This window comes from Ambystoma mexicanum, chromosome 11, assembly GCF_040938575.1.
Source record: "Ambystoma mexicanum isolate Mex_15411 chromosome 11, UKY_AmexF1_1, whole genome shotgun sequence".
NCBI classification, from domain to species: Eukaryota; Metazoa; Chordata; class Amphibia; order Caudata; family Ambystomatidae; genus Ambystoma; species Ambystoma mexicanum.
This window is the reverse complement of record NC_090934.1, coordinates 817,007,826-817,024,455: the sequence shown is the minus strand read 5'-3', so window position 1 is coordinate 817,024,455 and position 16,630 is coordinate 817,007,826. Positions and strand designations below refer to the sequence as shown.

At 43.4% G+C, this 16,630-nt stretch overlaps 1 long non-coding RNA gene across 1 annotated transcript; it reads left to right on the top strand.

The window, feature by feature from the left end:
• The first annotated feature begins 11,040 nt into the window (after window positions 1-11,040).
• LOC138504777 (uncharacterized) lies at window positions 11,041-13,121 on the top strand. The gene is made up of 4 exons (XR_011279963.1): window positions 11,041-11,151; window positions 11,589-11,722; window positions 12,222-12,288; window positions 12,411-13,121. It is a non-coding gene; the product is annotated as an uncharacterized lncRNA (long non-coding RNA).
• The last annotated feature ends 3,509 nt before the right edge of the window (window positions 13,122-16,630 follow it).

Sequence of the window (16,630 nt, the reverse complement as noted above, 5' to 3'; positions counted from 1 at the left end):
AATCGAAGTGAATTACTTCGAAGGGGACAGAAGGTGGCCCAAAACTTCCCCTTGGAGTTGATGTCCCCTTTCCCACATTGTGTTGTAGGCAAATCATGCAGTCCTGAACATAGCACTGGGCAATTTTCGAAATTTTGTCATTTGCCTAAACTTTCTCTAACATTTTCGTAACTTTCTGGGCACATATATGTGTAGGGCCATGGGCTATAATGACCATCATCATCACATAAGCGTCAGGAAGTAGCCATTTCCCTTCAACTATGTCCACCCAACACCCATCAAGCCTTCAGCCCACCTCTTGGATTCTTCTAACGTGGCATCGGCTTGGATATCCCATACAGACCCGACACCCTCGTCCATTGCATATGCATTTACAGTCTCCCTTGAAACATACATCTCCGTAAAGAGATCGGTGGCAGTTTGTCTAGCTATTTGATTAGCGAAAGCATTCCCTTTTCCTATATCATCTAGAATCTTTCGATGTGCTGCACATTTCACGACAGCTAACCGAGTAAGGAGCGCAAGCGCTGAGAGCAGTTGTACTATTAGGGAGCCATGTTGGATCTTTGTGCCATGCAAATTTAAGAACCCTCTCTCTGACCAAAGTCTCCCAAAGTTGTGAACCACCCCAAAGGCATACTGACTATCAGTATATATGTTTACTGTAAGCCCTTCGGAAAGTTCACACGCTAGGGTCAATGCTATAATCTCTGCGGCCTGCGCGGAGTTATGCGTGATTCTCTTGGTTTCCACGACCGTGCTCAATGTGGTGATTGCATAAGCAGCTGTGGATGTACCATACGGAAGTTTGAAGCAGGAGCCATCACAAAACAGCTCTCCTTGTGAATTGTTCAAAGGAGTGTCTTTTAAATCAATTCTACCCTTTGTCTCTTGTTTGGTAGTATACAGTCATATGATTCTTCATCGCTGCAAGCAGTACCTTGCGGGAAAGGTAAGAGTTCAGCCAGATAAAGAACACAACACCTCTTAATTTGGATGTGAGGAGTAAACAAGATCAATTCATATCTCGTCAACCGTGCGGAAGTGAGGTGTTGCGTTTGCGTTCTGTTCAGTAGAACATCTACAGAGTGAGGCACCATCAGGGTTAGATCATGGCCTAGGACCATTCCCTCACTCTGTTTTACAGACGCAGAAGCAGCAGCACAGCTCGCAAACATCTTGGCAAAGCGCATGCTACAGGATCAAGGGCGGAAGACCACACGGCCTATTCTTCCCTCCATGTTCCTGCATTAATACAGCCAAAGCACATCCATCACATTCATGCACAAACAACACAAAGGCCTTTTCATATTTTTGTGTGCCCAAAACTGCTGCCGAGCACAATGCAGTCTTGAGCAGATCAAATGATTGCTGGTGTTCCGTGTTCCACGGCAATGGCGAAGAAATGCCCTTCTTTGTCAAAGCCAACATCGGTTTAATCACTAGTGAGAAGTTTGCGATCCACAAGCTACAGTAAGAAGCCATCTAACTTCCTTCTGTGTATTTGGGACAGACATGCCAGAAATGTGTTTATTTCTTTCAGGTGTCAATCTTCTTCCCTCCTTTGACAGGAGATAGCCTAAATAGGCGACCTCCTGGCAACAGTATTGAAACTTTTTAAGCGAAGCTTTGTGACCATGTTTAGCTAGATGAATAAGCAACAACACAGTGCCCTCCTTAAAGGCGCTCTCGGAGCATGCAGCTAAAAGCAAGTCATCAACATACTGAAGCAATGTACAAGTAGAGGGCAATTCAAGAGTATCAAACTGTTCTTTCAAAGCCCTACTGTAGATGCTAGGACTCTCTGTGTAACCTTGAGGTGCACGAGTAAATGTAAATGAGCGTCCCCCCAAGGTGAACGCGAACAAGTATCTACTGTCCTTGTGTATAGGAATACTAAAGAAAGCATTCTTCAGATCCACAACACTAAAGTAAGTAGCTGTAGCTGGAATCATGGTTAATATTGTCGTCACATCAGGCACAATTGGAAACTGCGGAGCAACGACTTTATTAATGGCACGTAAATCAATTATGAAACAGAATGGAATTGCATTATCGCCTTTTTTGTACACGCCTAAAATCGGACTATTGCACAAACTAACTGAAATTTCCTCAATCACCCCGCGATGCACAAAATCGGAAACAATGCATTTCAAAGCTTGCTCACCCTCAACTGAAATCTTATATTGTGGAATACGTGGCAGCTTTACTCCATGTTTCAAGACTATTTTAACAGGCTCAATCTGTAAAACACTGACATCATTGTCGTCAATTGCCCATAAGCACTCTGGTACATCAATTAATTCTGGTGGCAAAGGTCTGGTTAAGAATTGAGAGACAGAAGGTTGCTGTGGTGGAATTGTCAAACGCACTCCGTCAGAAGAACAATGAATTACCACATTTAATTCCTTCAACAGATTCAACCCCAGCAAACTCTCTCCACAATTCGAAGTCAACAGAAAAGGACAGTGGTCCGTAAAGGGACCCAAAGAATTAAGTACCGGCGAAGAAACTGGACATACAACCGGTGTGCCTGAAAACCCTACAGAAACATTGGTTTGCCCTGACAGTGGAATGTTTGGAACCCTAGAATAATCAATGGAACACTTCTGTGCTCCAGTATCTATCAAAAAAAGATGCTTCCTATTTCCCACTACCATTTCAACGTAGGGACCTTTCTGATCAATGGGAATAGGTGTGGGTTCCAAACCCTGCTTCAGGCAATCCTAACGAAACAGAATGTCATCAAAAGGAAGCTCTTCAGATAGATATGCAGCAGAAGGATGATCAAATAGGTTTCTAGTATCCACACTCAGAGTCTGATTATCCTGCGAAAAAGGTTGCGGAGGATCCTGTGCAAACTGACCTCTACCAGGGCCCCATACACCCGGGCGACCTCTGGATCGTCTACCCATATTTCCAAATGTGTTATTCGACCTCTGTCGAAGGACGGGGCATTGTGCACGCCAATGACCCTCTTGTCGACAATAGGCACACTGGTTAATGTTCACAGGACCCAAGGGCACATTCCCTTGTGGAACATACTGACCTCTAATCTGCGAACTACCCCCTCTGGGGCCTCTAACAATTTGCTGTAATAATACTTTAGTCTTTAAATCACCTTTTCGCTTCTCAACTCTATCTTTTTCATTATTGACACGATTCTCGTAGTACTGAGCCATGTGCAGTACTTCTGATTGGGACTTCGACTGCCAAGCGCTCTCAGAAGACATAATTTGTGACTGGATGTTAGGCAGCAATCCACGCACAAATTTGTCCACAAATAATCTTTTCCCAGACTCTGTGCCTAAATCTTGTCCGCTGAAATCCGAGAATACCTGTTCGAACTGATTAAAGAACTCGGTAGCACCCTCAGACTTCCCTTGGACACAGGCCGTAAGCTTGTCCCAGATAATCCTCTTTTCGGGAATTATAGTTTTCAATTTTGCAATGATTCTATCAGGCAAAGTTAGCATCACCTGGGGCGGTCTCTCACCAGCTGGCCTTTCTCCATCGAGTCTAGTTATGTTAGCCCATGTATCTCCCAACCCTGGTACGTCGTCTATAGTCCTAAATTGGTTCCACAAATCTACAGGCAGGAGTACAGGAAATAACAAATCAATGTCACCTAGGGTGAATACTGAGGACTGCAAGACAGACTCTATTTCTTTATAGAATCCTGTTGGATTTTTGCTAATGTCAGGAATAGATTGTCTAATAGTATTTGCTTCCTGTCTTGAGAACGGGACGTGAAGAAACTGATACATAATGTGCAGGAATTTTCACAGCAACTATACCCGCCGCAGCATCGGCCGCAATCTCAACCTTCGGAACAAATGTCGGAGGAAACTCTCTCATAGGCAACTGAGAAGTAGGCAACTCCGAACGCTTACTAAGCAACAGAGCTAAGTCGAGCGCTAAAGTAGTCGAAGAAGTGTCAAGTGAAAAAGCTCTCTTATAAATACTCAATAACTCTATGGGACAACTAATCTTTCTGTTCACACAATCATCCTGTAGGTACTCTATCATTACCTGTATCACTTTCCTCTGCATTTCCGGCATATACTGACTGTATGTGTCACATACCTCAACTTGAGTTATCGACATATCTGAGATCCATATAAGCGCGTCTTTCGTACAAATTCGTACTTCCTCAGATATCGATTTTCGACAAGGAAGGAACCGTTTCTGTACATACATACTTTCCCCCTCGTCATCCTCATTCTGTAACCTTTCCAACTCCTTTCTATACTCAAATATCCTCTCGACATGCTCATTTACTTTCTCCACAGTGTCTCTTGAAAACGCTAAAGTGTTTAGATCTCGCAATTCTTGTGGAAGATCTGTATTATTTAATTTGCCCCACATTACTTCATAAATGAACCCCTAAACCTTCAATGAAAACATTTTTCTCAGGACAATTATCCATATTAGAAAGTGTGGCAAAAACGTTAGCTTGATCATCCTTCTCCATACAATGCTTAGCCCGTGCAATCAATTAATGTTTCTTTTCTGGAGGTACAGTATTACGAGTGACAACCCTTGACCCCGCACCCTGATCGACTACAAGCGGTACGAGACCACTTGGAAGAGGGGGAGCAGGCAAATTCAGTGGAGGTACTGTTACTGGTGCAATAGGAAGAGGTGGAGGAACAGGTGGAAGAACAACAACTGGAGGAAAAGGAACAACGGGAGGATCAGGAACAACAGGCAGAGCAGGAATAGCAGGAATAACAGCAGGAAGATGCACAACAGCAGGAAGAGGAAAATACGGAGGTGGCGAAGTGGCACCAGGCCTTCGCTCATTTAACTATTTGTCAATTAATTCATCGGAAACATGGAAATCTTTAGAAGGATAGATTTTCTGAATGCCAAGTGAGAAAGCCCTATCCATATTCCTAGCTGACTCAGACTGTTTATCTTGGTCATACAACAATGCTTTTTCGGCATTCGTTTTATGACGGCGCGCATGTTTTTCCCTGCTCTTAAGCTGCTGCAACGCTTCTTTTTTCCAATTCTGCAAAACATCGAATGCTGCAGGTCTAGCCTTTTTCTTTAATAGAATTGACTCTAAATACTCAATACGAGGGATTTCAAAACTACCATTGATTGGCCACTGAAGTACGGAGGCATGTCTGGTTTGTCTGTGCCAAATATCATTAAACACTATACTTCCAATGCCATGCTTACAGTACATAGTACAAGCCGACGACCCCTCCTGTGGTGCCGGACAGCTAAATTCCAAAGATTGTCTATCGCTGTGGAATAACGCCCTGAAACAGGTAGACAATTTCCCAGGCATGTCAAAATATTGGTGTTACCTGGTCAATAATTGTGTCTGCAGATACAATACGCCAAAATCAAATTATCAGGATACTTAAGAATTGGGTTACGACTCACCTGATCAATCCTAAGGAGGTCCGATCGGATTTCAAATTCTTTTTCTAACAAATACTACCTTGTGTTTGGTGATTTCAGCAAAACTGCCCGCCTCGATAAGTGGACCCTCGTCGAGATGCCGTCTCGGACCACAAGCTAATCGTCCAGGGATCAGGTCGTGCAGCGCTGCTGAGGTGTCGCGTCTCGTTCAGAAGGGGCCCCCTTCACCGTCCGATCCAGGTCCGATAGCGTGTGTCAACCTTCGACAATCCAGCATCAATCTTGAGGGTCCCTATTCGGGCACCAACTGTGAAAACAAAGAGAAAATATCGAGGCTGAGTACCCCAAAAGCAAATACACCGAACACAGGTTACAAAGGAAAATACAAAGATCTTTAATTTATACTGAACAGTTTCAAAGGACAATACAATCAGATAGCTATTGGCCCTCAGTACAACACAGCGAACTCTGGCATGGTTCGATGTGCTCAGCGAGTGGGACTGTACATTAGAATTAGTCGCACTTTTATACCATTTGCAAACATGATGTCCAACCCTACTGCGGGTTAATATTCCTCTAATACATTACTGATCTAGGGTTCATGCCGATTTCACACATCTATATGCTTAGGGTTTGCCTTAAATGCATTCGCCAACAAGCCTACACGGTAACAGTGTATTTTAGGATTCCTCATAGAGTCTTCTCAAACATTAATACAATGTAGTTAAACAAGTGTTCTCAGTTCAGTATTTGGATACATTGTTCTTAATATATGCTCGCGGATTAGTTTCATTGGCACGAGTAATCCTTTACATACAGGTGAGCGAAGGACAAGGTCTCAGTTCACGACCTCAACAAGTGGCCTGCAGGCAAGTTACATATTAGTTGTACGCAGAGGTCAAGACGGCCATGTTGTATTTCGGAATGACTTCGTCCACCATTTTAACTCACAGGGTAACTTTACAGAGAGAACCTAAAATGGCGGATTGACCTAAAATGGCGGTTTACATTGATTCTAAGGTCAGGACCTTGCAACATGGATTTCTTCGAAAGTGGTTTACAAGCAGCTTGGCGTAGGCCAATATACATATATTCATTGCAATAGGAGGCACGATATAATTTCCCGTTTGACAACATAGCAGCTCTTCTTTGATGTCTCTCTCCCCACCCGGGTCATGTGCTTGAACCACATAGTTTTGGTTACGTGGGCTGAATCAGCCATGTAGGAATTTAGGTGCTCAGAATTGTTATCAGCACTTATCTTGAGTCTCTTTGTGTGTTTAGTAGTGATAGAGAAGGTTTGGGTCATTCAATTGTTCAATAGGGGATGTGAGTCACATTAGCATAGGCTAATCCGGGTCCGGGTACATAACAGGGAGCCAACTTTTGTAATGCCAGGAGGGTAAAGAGGTAGAGACAGTAGAAAGCAAAATATATTGCCACAATCATTTTTGCGGGTAAGTCCATATGTTGCAAAGGTGTATGCACATTGCGTTGTCTGTGTGCTAAAAGCCTGTATTTAGCAAAATCGAAAGGGTTCATTATAGATATATTTTTGGTCAATACTTTCACGTCAATTTCCAACAGTGAATACCTACACGAATAATTGCATTATTATTTCCAGGAAAATCGTCTAAAAAATAAAGCATGTCTTTGGATTGATCAATAAAGCAAGAATCGGTACTCTACTTTTCACAAGTCTACTGTAACTGAAAAGGAGCGAATAGCATAGAGGAATATCTGGAGGGATGACATCTAGTAATTGTCTCTTTCTTTATCAAAAGGGCGCCTTATTTTTTCACTGCAGGTGAAAAGGTTCTTAGAAACAAGTGTTTGTAGGCAGGCTGTTTGTCTGTGTAAAAAAGGACAGTGTGTCCATTAACTCTCGGTGGACTGTCATCTGCTCCTTGTGAGGGACCATGTCTGGGGTCTTGTTACTTCTTCAGCTTCAATTCTGGGAGTTGAGGCAGGGGGGCCTCACCTTTGCAGGGTTTGATATCACCAAGGTGTATCCAGACTTGACCTCCTAACACATTAACAGCAATGGGTGTGGTATTCTTTACAATGAAGGTGTCTTCAAAGCGTGGCTTGTGCCACAACTGTGTGAAATTCTTGATGGGGACAGTGTCACCTGGGTAAAGGACTTGGGACTGGAGCAGAGTCCTCCTTTCTAACTATTGGTCATCTTCATCATTCTTCTTCGACCTACCCTGCCGTGTCTGAAGCTGTTGAGATATAAAAGAAACCCTAGCCATCATTGCCGCCAGTTGTTCATTCATCTCGGACCCCAAAACAACAGCAGCACTATGGGCATCACTTTGCCCTCTAGTGGAAGGAGAAAAGTGTATATGCATGCAGCTTCCCATTACCAGCTCATGAGGAGTCAGGTGATGGTCTCAGCTGGGCTCATTGCGTAATGCAAATAGGGTTGAAGGCAGGCAATGGAGCCATTCTTTCTTCAGGGTCATTTTCAATTTGGCTATTCTCTCTTTGAGCAGGCCATTGAGGTGTTCACAAATCCCATATGGTTGCAGGTGATAGGCAAATGTATACTAAATCCCCAGCAGGAACAAACAATTTATTCACAAAATGCGACTCATTGTAGGACCAAAGGACTTCGCACACACCCCACCAGCTTCTAGAGAAAGGGCATGTAACTACCAACATGTATCTGTAGCCATTACAACTTTTAAGCATGTCTACATAATCAATGTGCAAATGTTGGAATGGTCCAGTAGGATGGGGTATTGCTCCTCTCACCAATCGCAGCATGTTGCCTGATGTATATTTCTGGCATATAATAAAATTAACAACAAAAGCAGCAACATGCTCTGCAAGAATGAAAGTGAACCAATTTTCCGCAATCTGGGCGGCAAGACTCTCTTGTGTTGTGTGAAGAGGATAATGAAGCTCATCTAGTACTAATTGATGTAATGCGAGGGGCATAACCGGTTTTCTGGTGTTCTCCTGTCGCCACACTGCATTTATGGGGGATACTGAACACCCCCTCCTTTTCTATAGCTCTGGCTCCTTTGGTGGTGCACGTCCCTGCAGCCCAATTATCTGTGTGATGGGCAAGGAATTAAAGCCTTCTTTTATTACCATGCGCGCCCGTCTGTACTTATTAGGTGGCATGTCAAATTCAGTTATCTTGGGAAAATATGCTGCTTTTTTGGCAGCAGCTTCGTTGCTGCGGGGGATTACGGGTGTGGGTGGCACACTTCACCACGGCAATGGCCGATGGGAGCTGTAGTGCTTCGATGAGCCTGTCCAATGGGGCACGTACTAGACTGGCATGCCGTCAGCATGTAGGAAGCCCTGCCTTTTCTGACCTGACAGTCCTGCATGTACTGTTGACATCACATAGGTGGAGTCTGAGTACACTGTACATTTCTCATTGTCATTCATTTCTAGAGCCACAATAAGTGCTACTAACTCTGTTGCCTGTGCTGAAAAATGCAAAGGCAATCGCGCACTCGCCACTACCTCAAAACTGTCATTTTGTTTATTTTATTTTGATTGTCATATGGTTAAAAAAAATTGTAACAAATCAAAAACAAATTTTCATTTCCAATTTTACATGACCTATAAACCTGAGCATACATCCATCTGCTTAGACAGCCTCGCTAGAGTGACTCGGACATCCTAAGATATGCCCTAATCTTGTACATATGTGTATATATTCATGTATATATTTGCTCTGTCTTGCCTATGTGTTGTACTTACTCATGGCAAATACTGTAACAAGCTTACGTTTTCCTGAACACTGTTGCACCCGGCTACCCAAGGGTTTGGTGCACATTACCAAATAAATAAACAAACATAACAATGTAAAGCATTAAAATACTGTTCTACCACTGCGGTCCCAGTGTGCCTCTCCCCTGAATTTTTATCAATTGACAAAGACCCGTCAATAAAGAGTACTTTCAGCGTACTTTCAGTGGCCCCTTCGGCCGCAAACCTGTTCTTTGAATACTTCGAGAAAAATGTCATCTATGACCTTTCCAACCCATTTCTTTCTCATCTACAGATCTGGCGAAGGTATATAGATGACATTTTATTAATTTGGGACGGTAGCGGTCCCGAACTAGAAGCCTTCCTAAACTGGCTGAATAAACAGAATAACTTTCTGAAATTCACAGCTGTAAGCAGTGCCAATGAGATTAACTTTCTCGATTTAACCATCTGGGCCGACACTGTTGACAATACCTTAAAGGTACAACCATACCACAAAGCAACAGACCGTAACTCTCTGCTCCAGTTCGATAGTTGTCACCCGAGACACACAAGAGAAAATCTCCCTGTGGGACAATTCTTCAGATTGAAGCGCAACAGTTCTGACATTAGTACGTTTGAAAATGAAGCAATAGCTTTAGGTGCCAAATTAACAGCAAGAGGATACCCTAAAAAGATTATAAAAACTGCCTGGAAACGGGCTAGGAATAATAACAGAGAAGCTCTCTTGGAATATAGGACAAAGGCCAAAACGGAAGATCAAATAGTCTTTGTGAGTACCTTTAACCCACTTTCCAATAAGGTGAATGCCATTATTAAACGTAACTGGCACATTCTGAGTGGAGGTGAATGCCCTCTTCAACGCCCATTATGTGCGTTTAAAAGAGGTCCAAACATCAAAGATCTGGTGACCAGAAATGATATCTCTGTTAAGCACCCTCAAAAAACACTCACTGAATCCTGGGGCATGAGCAGACCTACAGGTCACACTCCTTGTGGCAATTGTAGTTGCTGTGCCAGTACCAAACGCATCAAAGAGGTAGATTTAGGTCTGAAGAGACCATGGCTACAACGACAACTTACGAATTGCAATTCAAAAATGGTTATTTATGTTATTTGGTGCCCGTGCCGAAAAATCTATATTGGGATGACCGAAAGGAAAGTGAAACAGAGGATCACAAAACATAAAAGTTGCATACGCAATCGCAACACAGCAGCCCCAATGGTAGGCCATTTTTTGGCCATGGATCATACACCCGAGTCACTTACATGGAGCGTACTCCTACAGTTGGACTCAACAGAACCAACATTAGTCAATAAGAAAAAACTCATCAATCAGGAACAAAGACTTATTTACCTGTGCAATTCAGTTGACATTGGCTTAAATGAATTGATCGACTGGAAGTCTTTGTAAAGAAGGGCAGATACAGGCCCCATATATTGTGCTTTACAAAGCCAATTTATGTATATAAGGTTTTTTCAGTTTAGGCAATCGCTTTCAGTTATTTTTACTTTATACTATTTTCTGAATCTACCCTCTATTATCAGATTAAGTATGCTAAATGAAGTTACCAAATGCCATATTTAATAAATTTAGATTGAGTACAGAAATTCGAGTGATCAGGCAGATTCGCCACCCGTTTAACAACAAAGGAGTTTCATCCTTTATTGTATGTATCTGACAACCTAGAGCAAGTTCTAAGACTTTCAATGGATGAGAGACATCCACTGTATTATTCTTTGGCATTTAGCCATGTGTCAGATTTGGGCCCCCACCAGCTTTCGTTTTTTCATTGCACAGTAGGTATGTGTTGCCACTGCACTACCATGGAGGTTCAGTAAGTACAAAAAAGCGCCCGCGTTTGAACGTACTAGTGTTCATGCCGTCGTTTTTTCACGGGAGCCTAATTGCACACTTCCGGCAGAGCCAGGCTTTAAACAGTGTGAATGCAGAAGAGATCAGTCGAGCAGATCCGACGGCTAATGTGGAACAATCACGCATGCCAAGAACCAGCAGAATGGAAAACTAACTGTGAGGTAAGAAACTGCCCGTTATATATATTTTTCCTTACACAGCCAGCTTTAGCAAAACATCCGTATAGGAACAGATCTGCTTTCACTTGTTTTGGGCGCAGGCAGGCGTGTTGAGATTCAGTTTCAGTTTCCATTAGCATATGGGGGAGCGTTGTATTCATTATGAACAGCTGCAAACACTCGCGCTACCAGCTTTCTTTGTAAAATCCACGTGCGGAGCCAGTGCAAGCATGGCTTTACAAAGATTAGAGGTATTTACTACAGGAGGCGCCCCGCACAAACTTTAAATTGAGCGACATCGTGCGTGACACTACTTTAAAAACAGTGTTTTTTAAATTAAACAAAACTGTATATAACTTCTAACAAAATGCAGATGAAGACTTGCGAGCAGGAATGAGCAATAGTGTTTATTTTTTGCACTATTACATTTGATTTCACAGTGTCACTAAAAAAAAGCTTGATACTAGGACCCACGCACCAGAATCTAATTACAGCTGGCATTCCATGGGAAACGGCTATAGAGACTAACAGGAAAACCTGATCAAGAAGGGACCTCTCCCTCACGCCGCGTCAGGTATACGTTCTTTTTGCCTTCCTAAAAAGTATTTAACAAATTGCAAGAGTTGCAATTAGACAGGTATGTAGAATGGAGGCTTTGATATGACAGGAAGCTTATGTTGACATCAGTTTAATACGGAAGCAAGTACACTGATCGGCAGGTTGGATCATTACTAGTCATTCCAACTGCCTTACATATACATCTACCTCCCCTTCCTTTTGTCTATTTACTGCGATCTAAGGGCTTACTTTCAATCTCGGACCCTTAGTATTAACTATTGAGACTTGGTCTTACCACATTCATATGGATTTTTAAATCCTTTAGTATGAACTCTTTAGTATCTTCAAATCCCATTGCTGACCGGATGTTAAGTTGAAATTAGACAAGGCTATTTAGTTGTTCTGTGGTCCAGACTATCGGTGCTACCTACACCTTGTTTTACAGTGATAAATCGCTTTGTCTAGATGCAACACTGACCTGGTGTTATATGTTGTTCTCTCTCCCTTTCCTTTAGGGAATCAGCGCCCTACTTTAAAGCAGCGCTCCTTACACCTCAGACTACTGTATAAGTTTGCAGTGTGGTAAGCCTCACTGTGTTAATTATAAACAAAGGTTGAGAAGTATGCTTGACTTTGTTCTGAGCCCTACACAACCCACTTTGATGGTGTGTCCATTTCTCTTTTCCCCCCCCCTTTTCCTTAAGGTTATAACTAAGTATAACAAGAAGGAAACCCTCGAGGGCTGCAACTCCTGGCCAAACCAAGTTTCTCTATAAGGAACCAACATTATACAACTGCGTTTAATGTTTTACTGTTCATCTTTCTGAAGCAATACCCCTGAAGAATTTCCCTGCACAAGATCCACAGATTTAGGGAAAGAAACATGTCGGGATGAAGATACCGTGTGATTAAGACACGGCCGTAATAGAGCATTAACAGCTTGTATTTATTAAAAATGTATTGAACAATCCGAACTTACCTAAGGATGAAGTACTAGGCAGCTAAATGTTACACGTATATAGCTTTACTAGTAGCGTTGTTTGCTTTTTCAGAATTGTTTGTAGGTTCTTAATGTGATTTTATGTAAATGTACTTTTTTACCCATTGTGTATGTGTTGATTAACTGTGTTAGTGTTAACATTCAGGTGGAGGATGCTTGTGGTGAACCCAGTGTTACCAGCTTATTGCTGAATTTATCACTTGTTTTTTTTCTCCTCTTTTTCCTTTTTCTAATTTGTGTCATACTTGATGTGGTGTTTCACGTAGGTAATGTATGTTAGACAATATTTTTCTATTAATTTTTTTTAAAAAAAGGTGTACATTGCAACCCTATTCAGGTTGTATATGGTTTTTTTTAAAAATAAACTGCAATATGGTACAAATAAAATAAATATATATATTTTCTCAATTTATAATGGTCCAGAATTGTTTTTTGGTTTGAACTGTGGAGTTGCGCACCCTCTAGGGGCTATTGTGAACATTTTTCTCACTAGAAAAGGAGACAAAGTGAGGTGCAGGATCTTCTTAGTAAATATTTTTCTAGTGTGTTAGGGGCACGGTCCTGACCTCATTCTAAAAAAACCCAGTCCTCATCCAGTTTTTAGGGTATTTGAAATGATCACCTCGTAACCTGATGCTCTCTGAGTAGTTAATGTGCTTTTGGGCTCCCCGAGAATGGCGAACAGGGCATGCTCCATGTATAGTGTTACTTTGTAGCCCATGGCGATATTAGCTGACTTCTCAATTGCAATGGCTGCTACAGCCAACCATTGTTCGCAGCCTCCAGTGGCAGCCTCCAGTGGCAGGTTTGTTGGATAGGGTGATAAGGGGGGACTTGGATAGGAGGTTGCTTTCAGAACTTTATGCACTGGCTATGGAGGGTAGATCATCGCCTGCAATGTCCTCCCGGGTGGAATGGGAAAAGTTACTAGGTAGAGACATATCGGAGGATATATGGCTGTACTGTTTCGAGGGCACTAGGAAGGGACCAATCAATATGATATGGTATGATATGATATGGCATTTGTAACGCGCCTATACACAAGTGTTTCAATGTGCGACGAGGCAGGGAGGGGGGATCAAGGGGAGACAGACAAACGATCATACTAGGCCAGGTGTCATTCAGACCGCGCAAGTGCATGGGTAGAGGGGACGGGAAAAGTGCAAGGAGGAAAGGGAGAGGGGAAAGTGCAGTACAAAGTGATTAGTAAAATACAAGATAAATAATAAGGGCCAGATGGTGGCAAGTGCAGTATAAGTGCATACAAGTGCTTGGAAGGGGGGCTGTAGGGATACAGAGACAGTCCCGCAGTGCAGGGGTTGACAGGGAGGCAGTGCAGGGTAGAGTGGCTGGGCCAAGGACCGAGATTGGTGAGTGGCCCAGTTGCTGATTCAGTACAGTTTCAGTGATTTAGCAGGGAAGAGGGGGAGAGAAAGCAGAAGCAAAGAGGAAGGTTTTGAGGTGCTTCCGGAACCGGAGATGGTTCTCCTCAAGTTTCAGGGAGGCAGGAAGGCTGTTCCAGAGGGAGGCCCCGGCTGCGGAGAGAGATCTCCCCCCAACTCGTTGCTTGGAGAAGCGGCTGACCCTGAGGGAGAGAAGGAAGATATTTAGGAAGAGAGAGTTGAAGTTATTTTGGCCCAAGGCCCCAGAAGGCCTTGTGGACAATGCAGAGGGTTTTGAACTTAATCCTTGCAGCCACAGGGAGCCAGTGTAGCGATTTCAGTCCTGGAGAGATATGGTCCCTGGGCTTGAGGCCAAGGACAAGTCTCGCAGTCCTATTCTGTGTGAGTTGCAGCGGGCAGAGAGTAGAGGCAGGCAGATTTAGATAGAAGCTGTTACAGTAGTCCAGCTTCGAGAGAACCAGGGCTCTGGAGACAGTGAGCTTCTGGGGGAAGGAGAGGAAAGGAAGGATACCTCTGAGATAACTAATTTTAAACTTGTCTATTTCAAATTCCTGCATCAGTATTATTATGCTCCAGCTCTGTTGCATCAGTACTTTCCTCAAAGATCTGCGGCCTGTATTAGGTGCGGGTTTGAGTGTGCACAACTTCGCCAATTTTTGGGGGGGGGTTGATGTGATTGGGGAGATTGTGGGCCAGCGATTTGCTCCAGATCCGATAATGGGCCTACTGGGGTATACTGCTCAGGTACCGAAAGGGTCTAGGAAACTGGTGAGCCTCCTGTTGATCCTGGCCAAACGCAGGGTCGCTATGTGGTGGGGTAAGAGGAATGCCCCGACAGTTGTTCAATGGTCCCGGGACATTCTGTATTGTAACGACATGGAATTGAAATGGGGCGTAATGCAGGGGAAGGAATGGTGGGACTCTAAGATCTGGGATGCATACACGTCATACCTTCTCAACCAACCGAGTAGCTGGGGATCAAGCCCCTGCTTGTCGCAGGAACTTCCGACTCTGTCACCACCGGACTGAATGGACCAATGGGACATGGGGTGTTTATTGTTATTTGGTGGCCTCGGATAACTGACCAAGGGGGGAGGGGGAGAGAATATCTTGTGATGTGGCCCTCTTCTTCTGATTGCGTGTTTTTTGTTCTTTTTTTTGCTTGTTATGTTATGTAGCTGTACGGCGTATGTTCTTCACCTTTACACTGCATGGGTTGTGGGCCGTGTGCTCTGGTCTGACTTAGGGTGGGTGACCACGCACGTGCCACGATGGGTGGGATGGGTCGGGTGGGGAGGGAGGGGCTGGCCGTTGGATTGAAGTTGTTGTTCATATGAAATGTCAATAAAGACATTTTGAAGAAAAAAAAACTCTTGTGACTCTTCATGGAGGGGGATTGAGAAGAATGCATTCTTGAGATCAATCACTGTGAACTTTTTTGGCCTGGGCTGGGGTATTGCACAGTGTCATGGCCGGGTTTGTTTCTGCCACAACAATGTTGTTTAGGGGATGCAAATCCTGAATAAATCTTCACTACCCACTGTTGCTTTTTTCACTGGGTACACAGCTGTGTTGCATGGGGATTCTGATGGGACTAAGATTCCCTGTTGCATTAACATAGAAATTGTCTCAAAAATACCTTCATCTGCTTCCTTGGACATGAGATATTGTTTCACTATTGGCAATATTGCTCCTGGTTTCAATTATATCCTAAACCCCCGCTACTCCCTTAAACTGGTCAACATCATAAGGACTGCTGGTCCACAATGCACTTGGTACTTGTGCTAAATCATCTTGAAGATAAAATGGTGTCTTTTTTTTATCAGGGTTATTCTCTGCGGTACCTCCCTGTGCTCAATTTTCTCCCAATATGTAATGCTTATAAAAACACCACTTCATCATCTGAGTAATCATCTGGAAACAACTCTTTATCTGTCAAGTCAGCCAGTCTGTGTCCCTCGCCCAGGGCAATCACTGCTCACCATGCTTTTCTATCGTCATCAGTCCTGTGGAGAATTACTTTCTCTTTCCTTACTATAACTGCTTCCAATTCTTGTGGGTACACGCGTCCTTCCTTCTCATCCATGGGCACCTCTGGCCTGAATAGGAACCCTGCAGGTAGCCTCAGTATGCTTCCCTGTATCCCCGGATGCCATGCTAATAAAAGATTCACCTATATAGAAATACTTCAGAATGTATGGGCATACCCCTTTGTGCTGTCTGACCACAAAATGCTAATATACACTCTTGTGCATTCATGTAGTGAATCCCTGGAGTAGAGCACACTATCCCCTTTTCGGTAAATACGATGGCCATTTTGAGTTTACTCATCGTGTCCCTTTCCAATATGTTTACTGGTGTCTGGCGGGAATATAATAGTGGCATGGTGAGGTTGTGTTCTCTGGTGGTGATGGGTAATTCGTCAGTAAATGGAACCCCATTTTTGGCTCCAGAAAAGTCTTGTGCATTCATGACAATGCCTGACATTGGGTATTTCCCCTCCCTAACACAGGATCTGGTC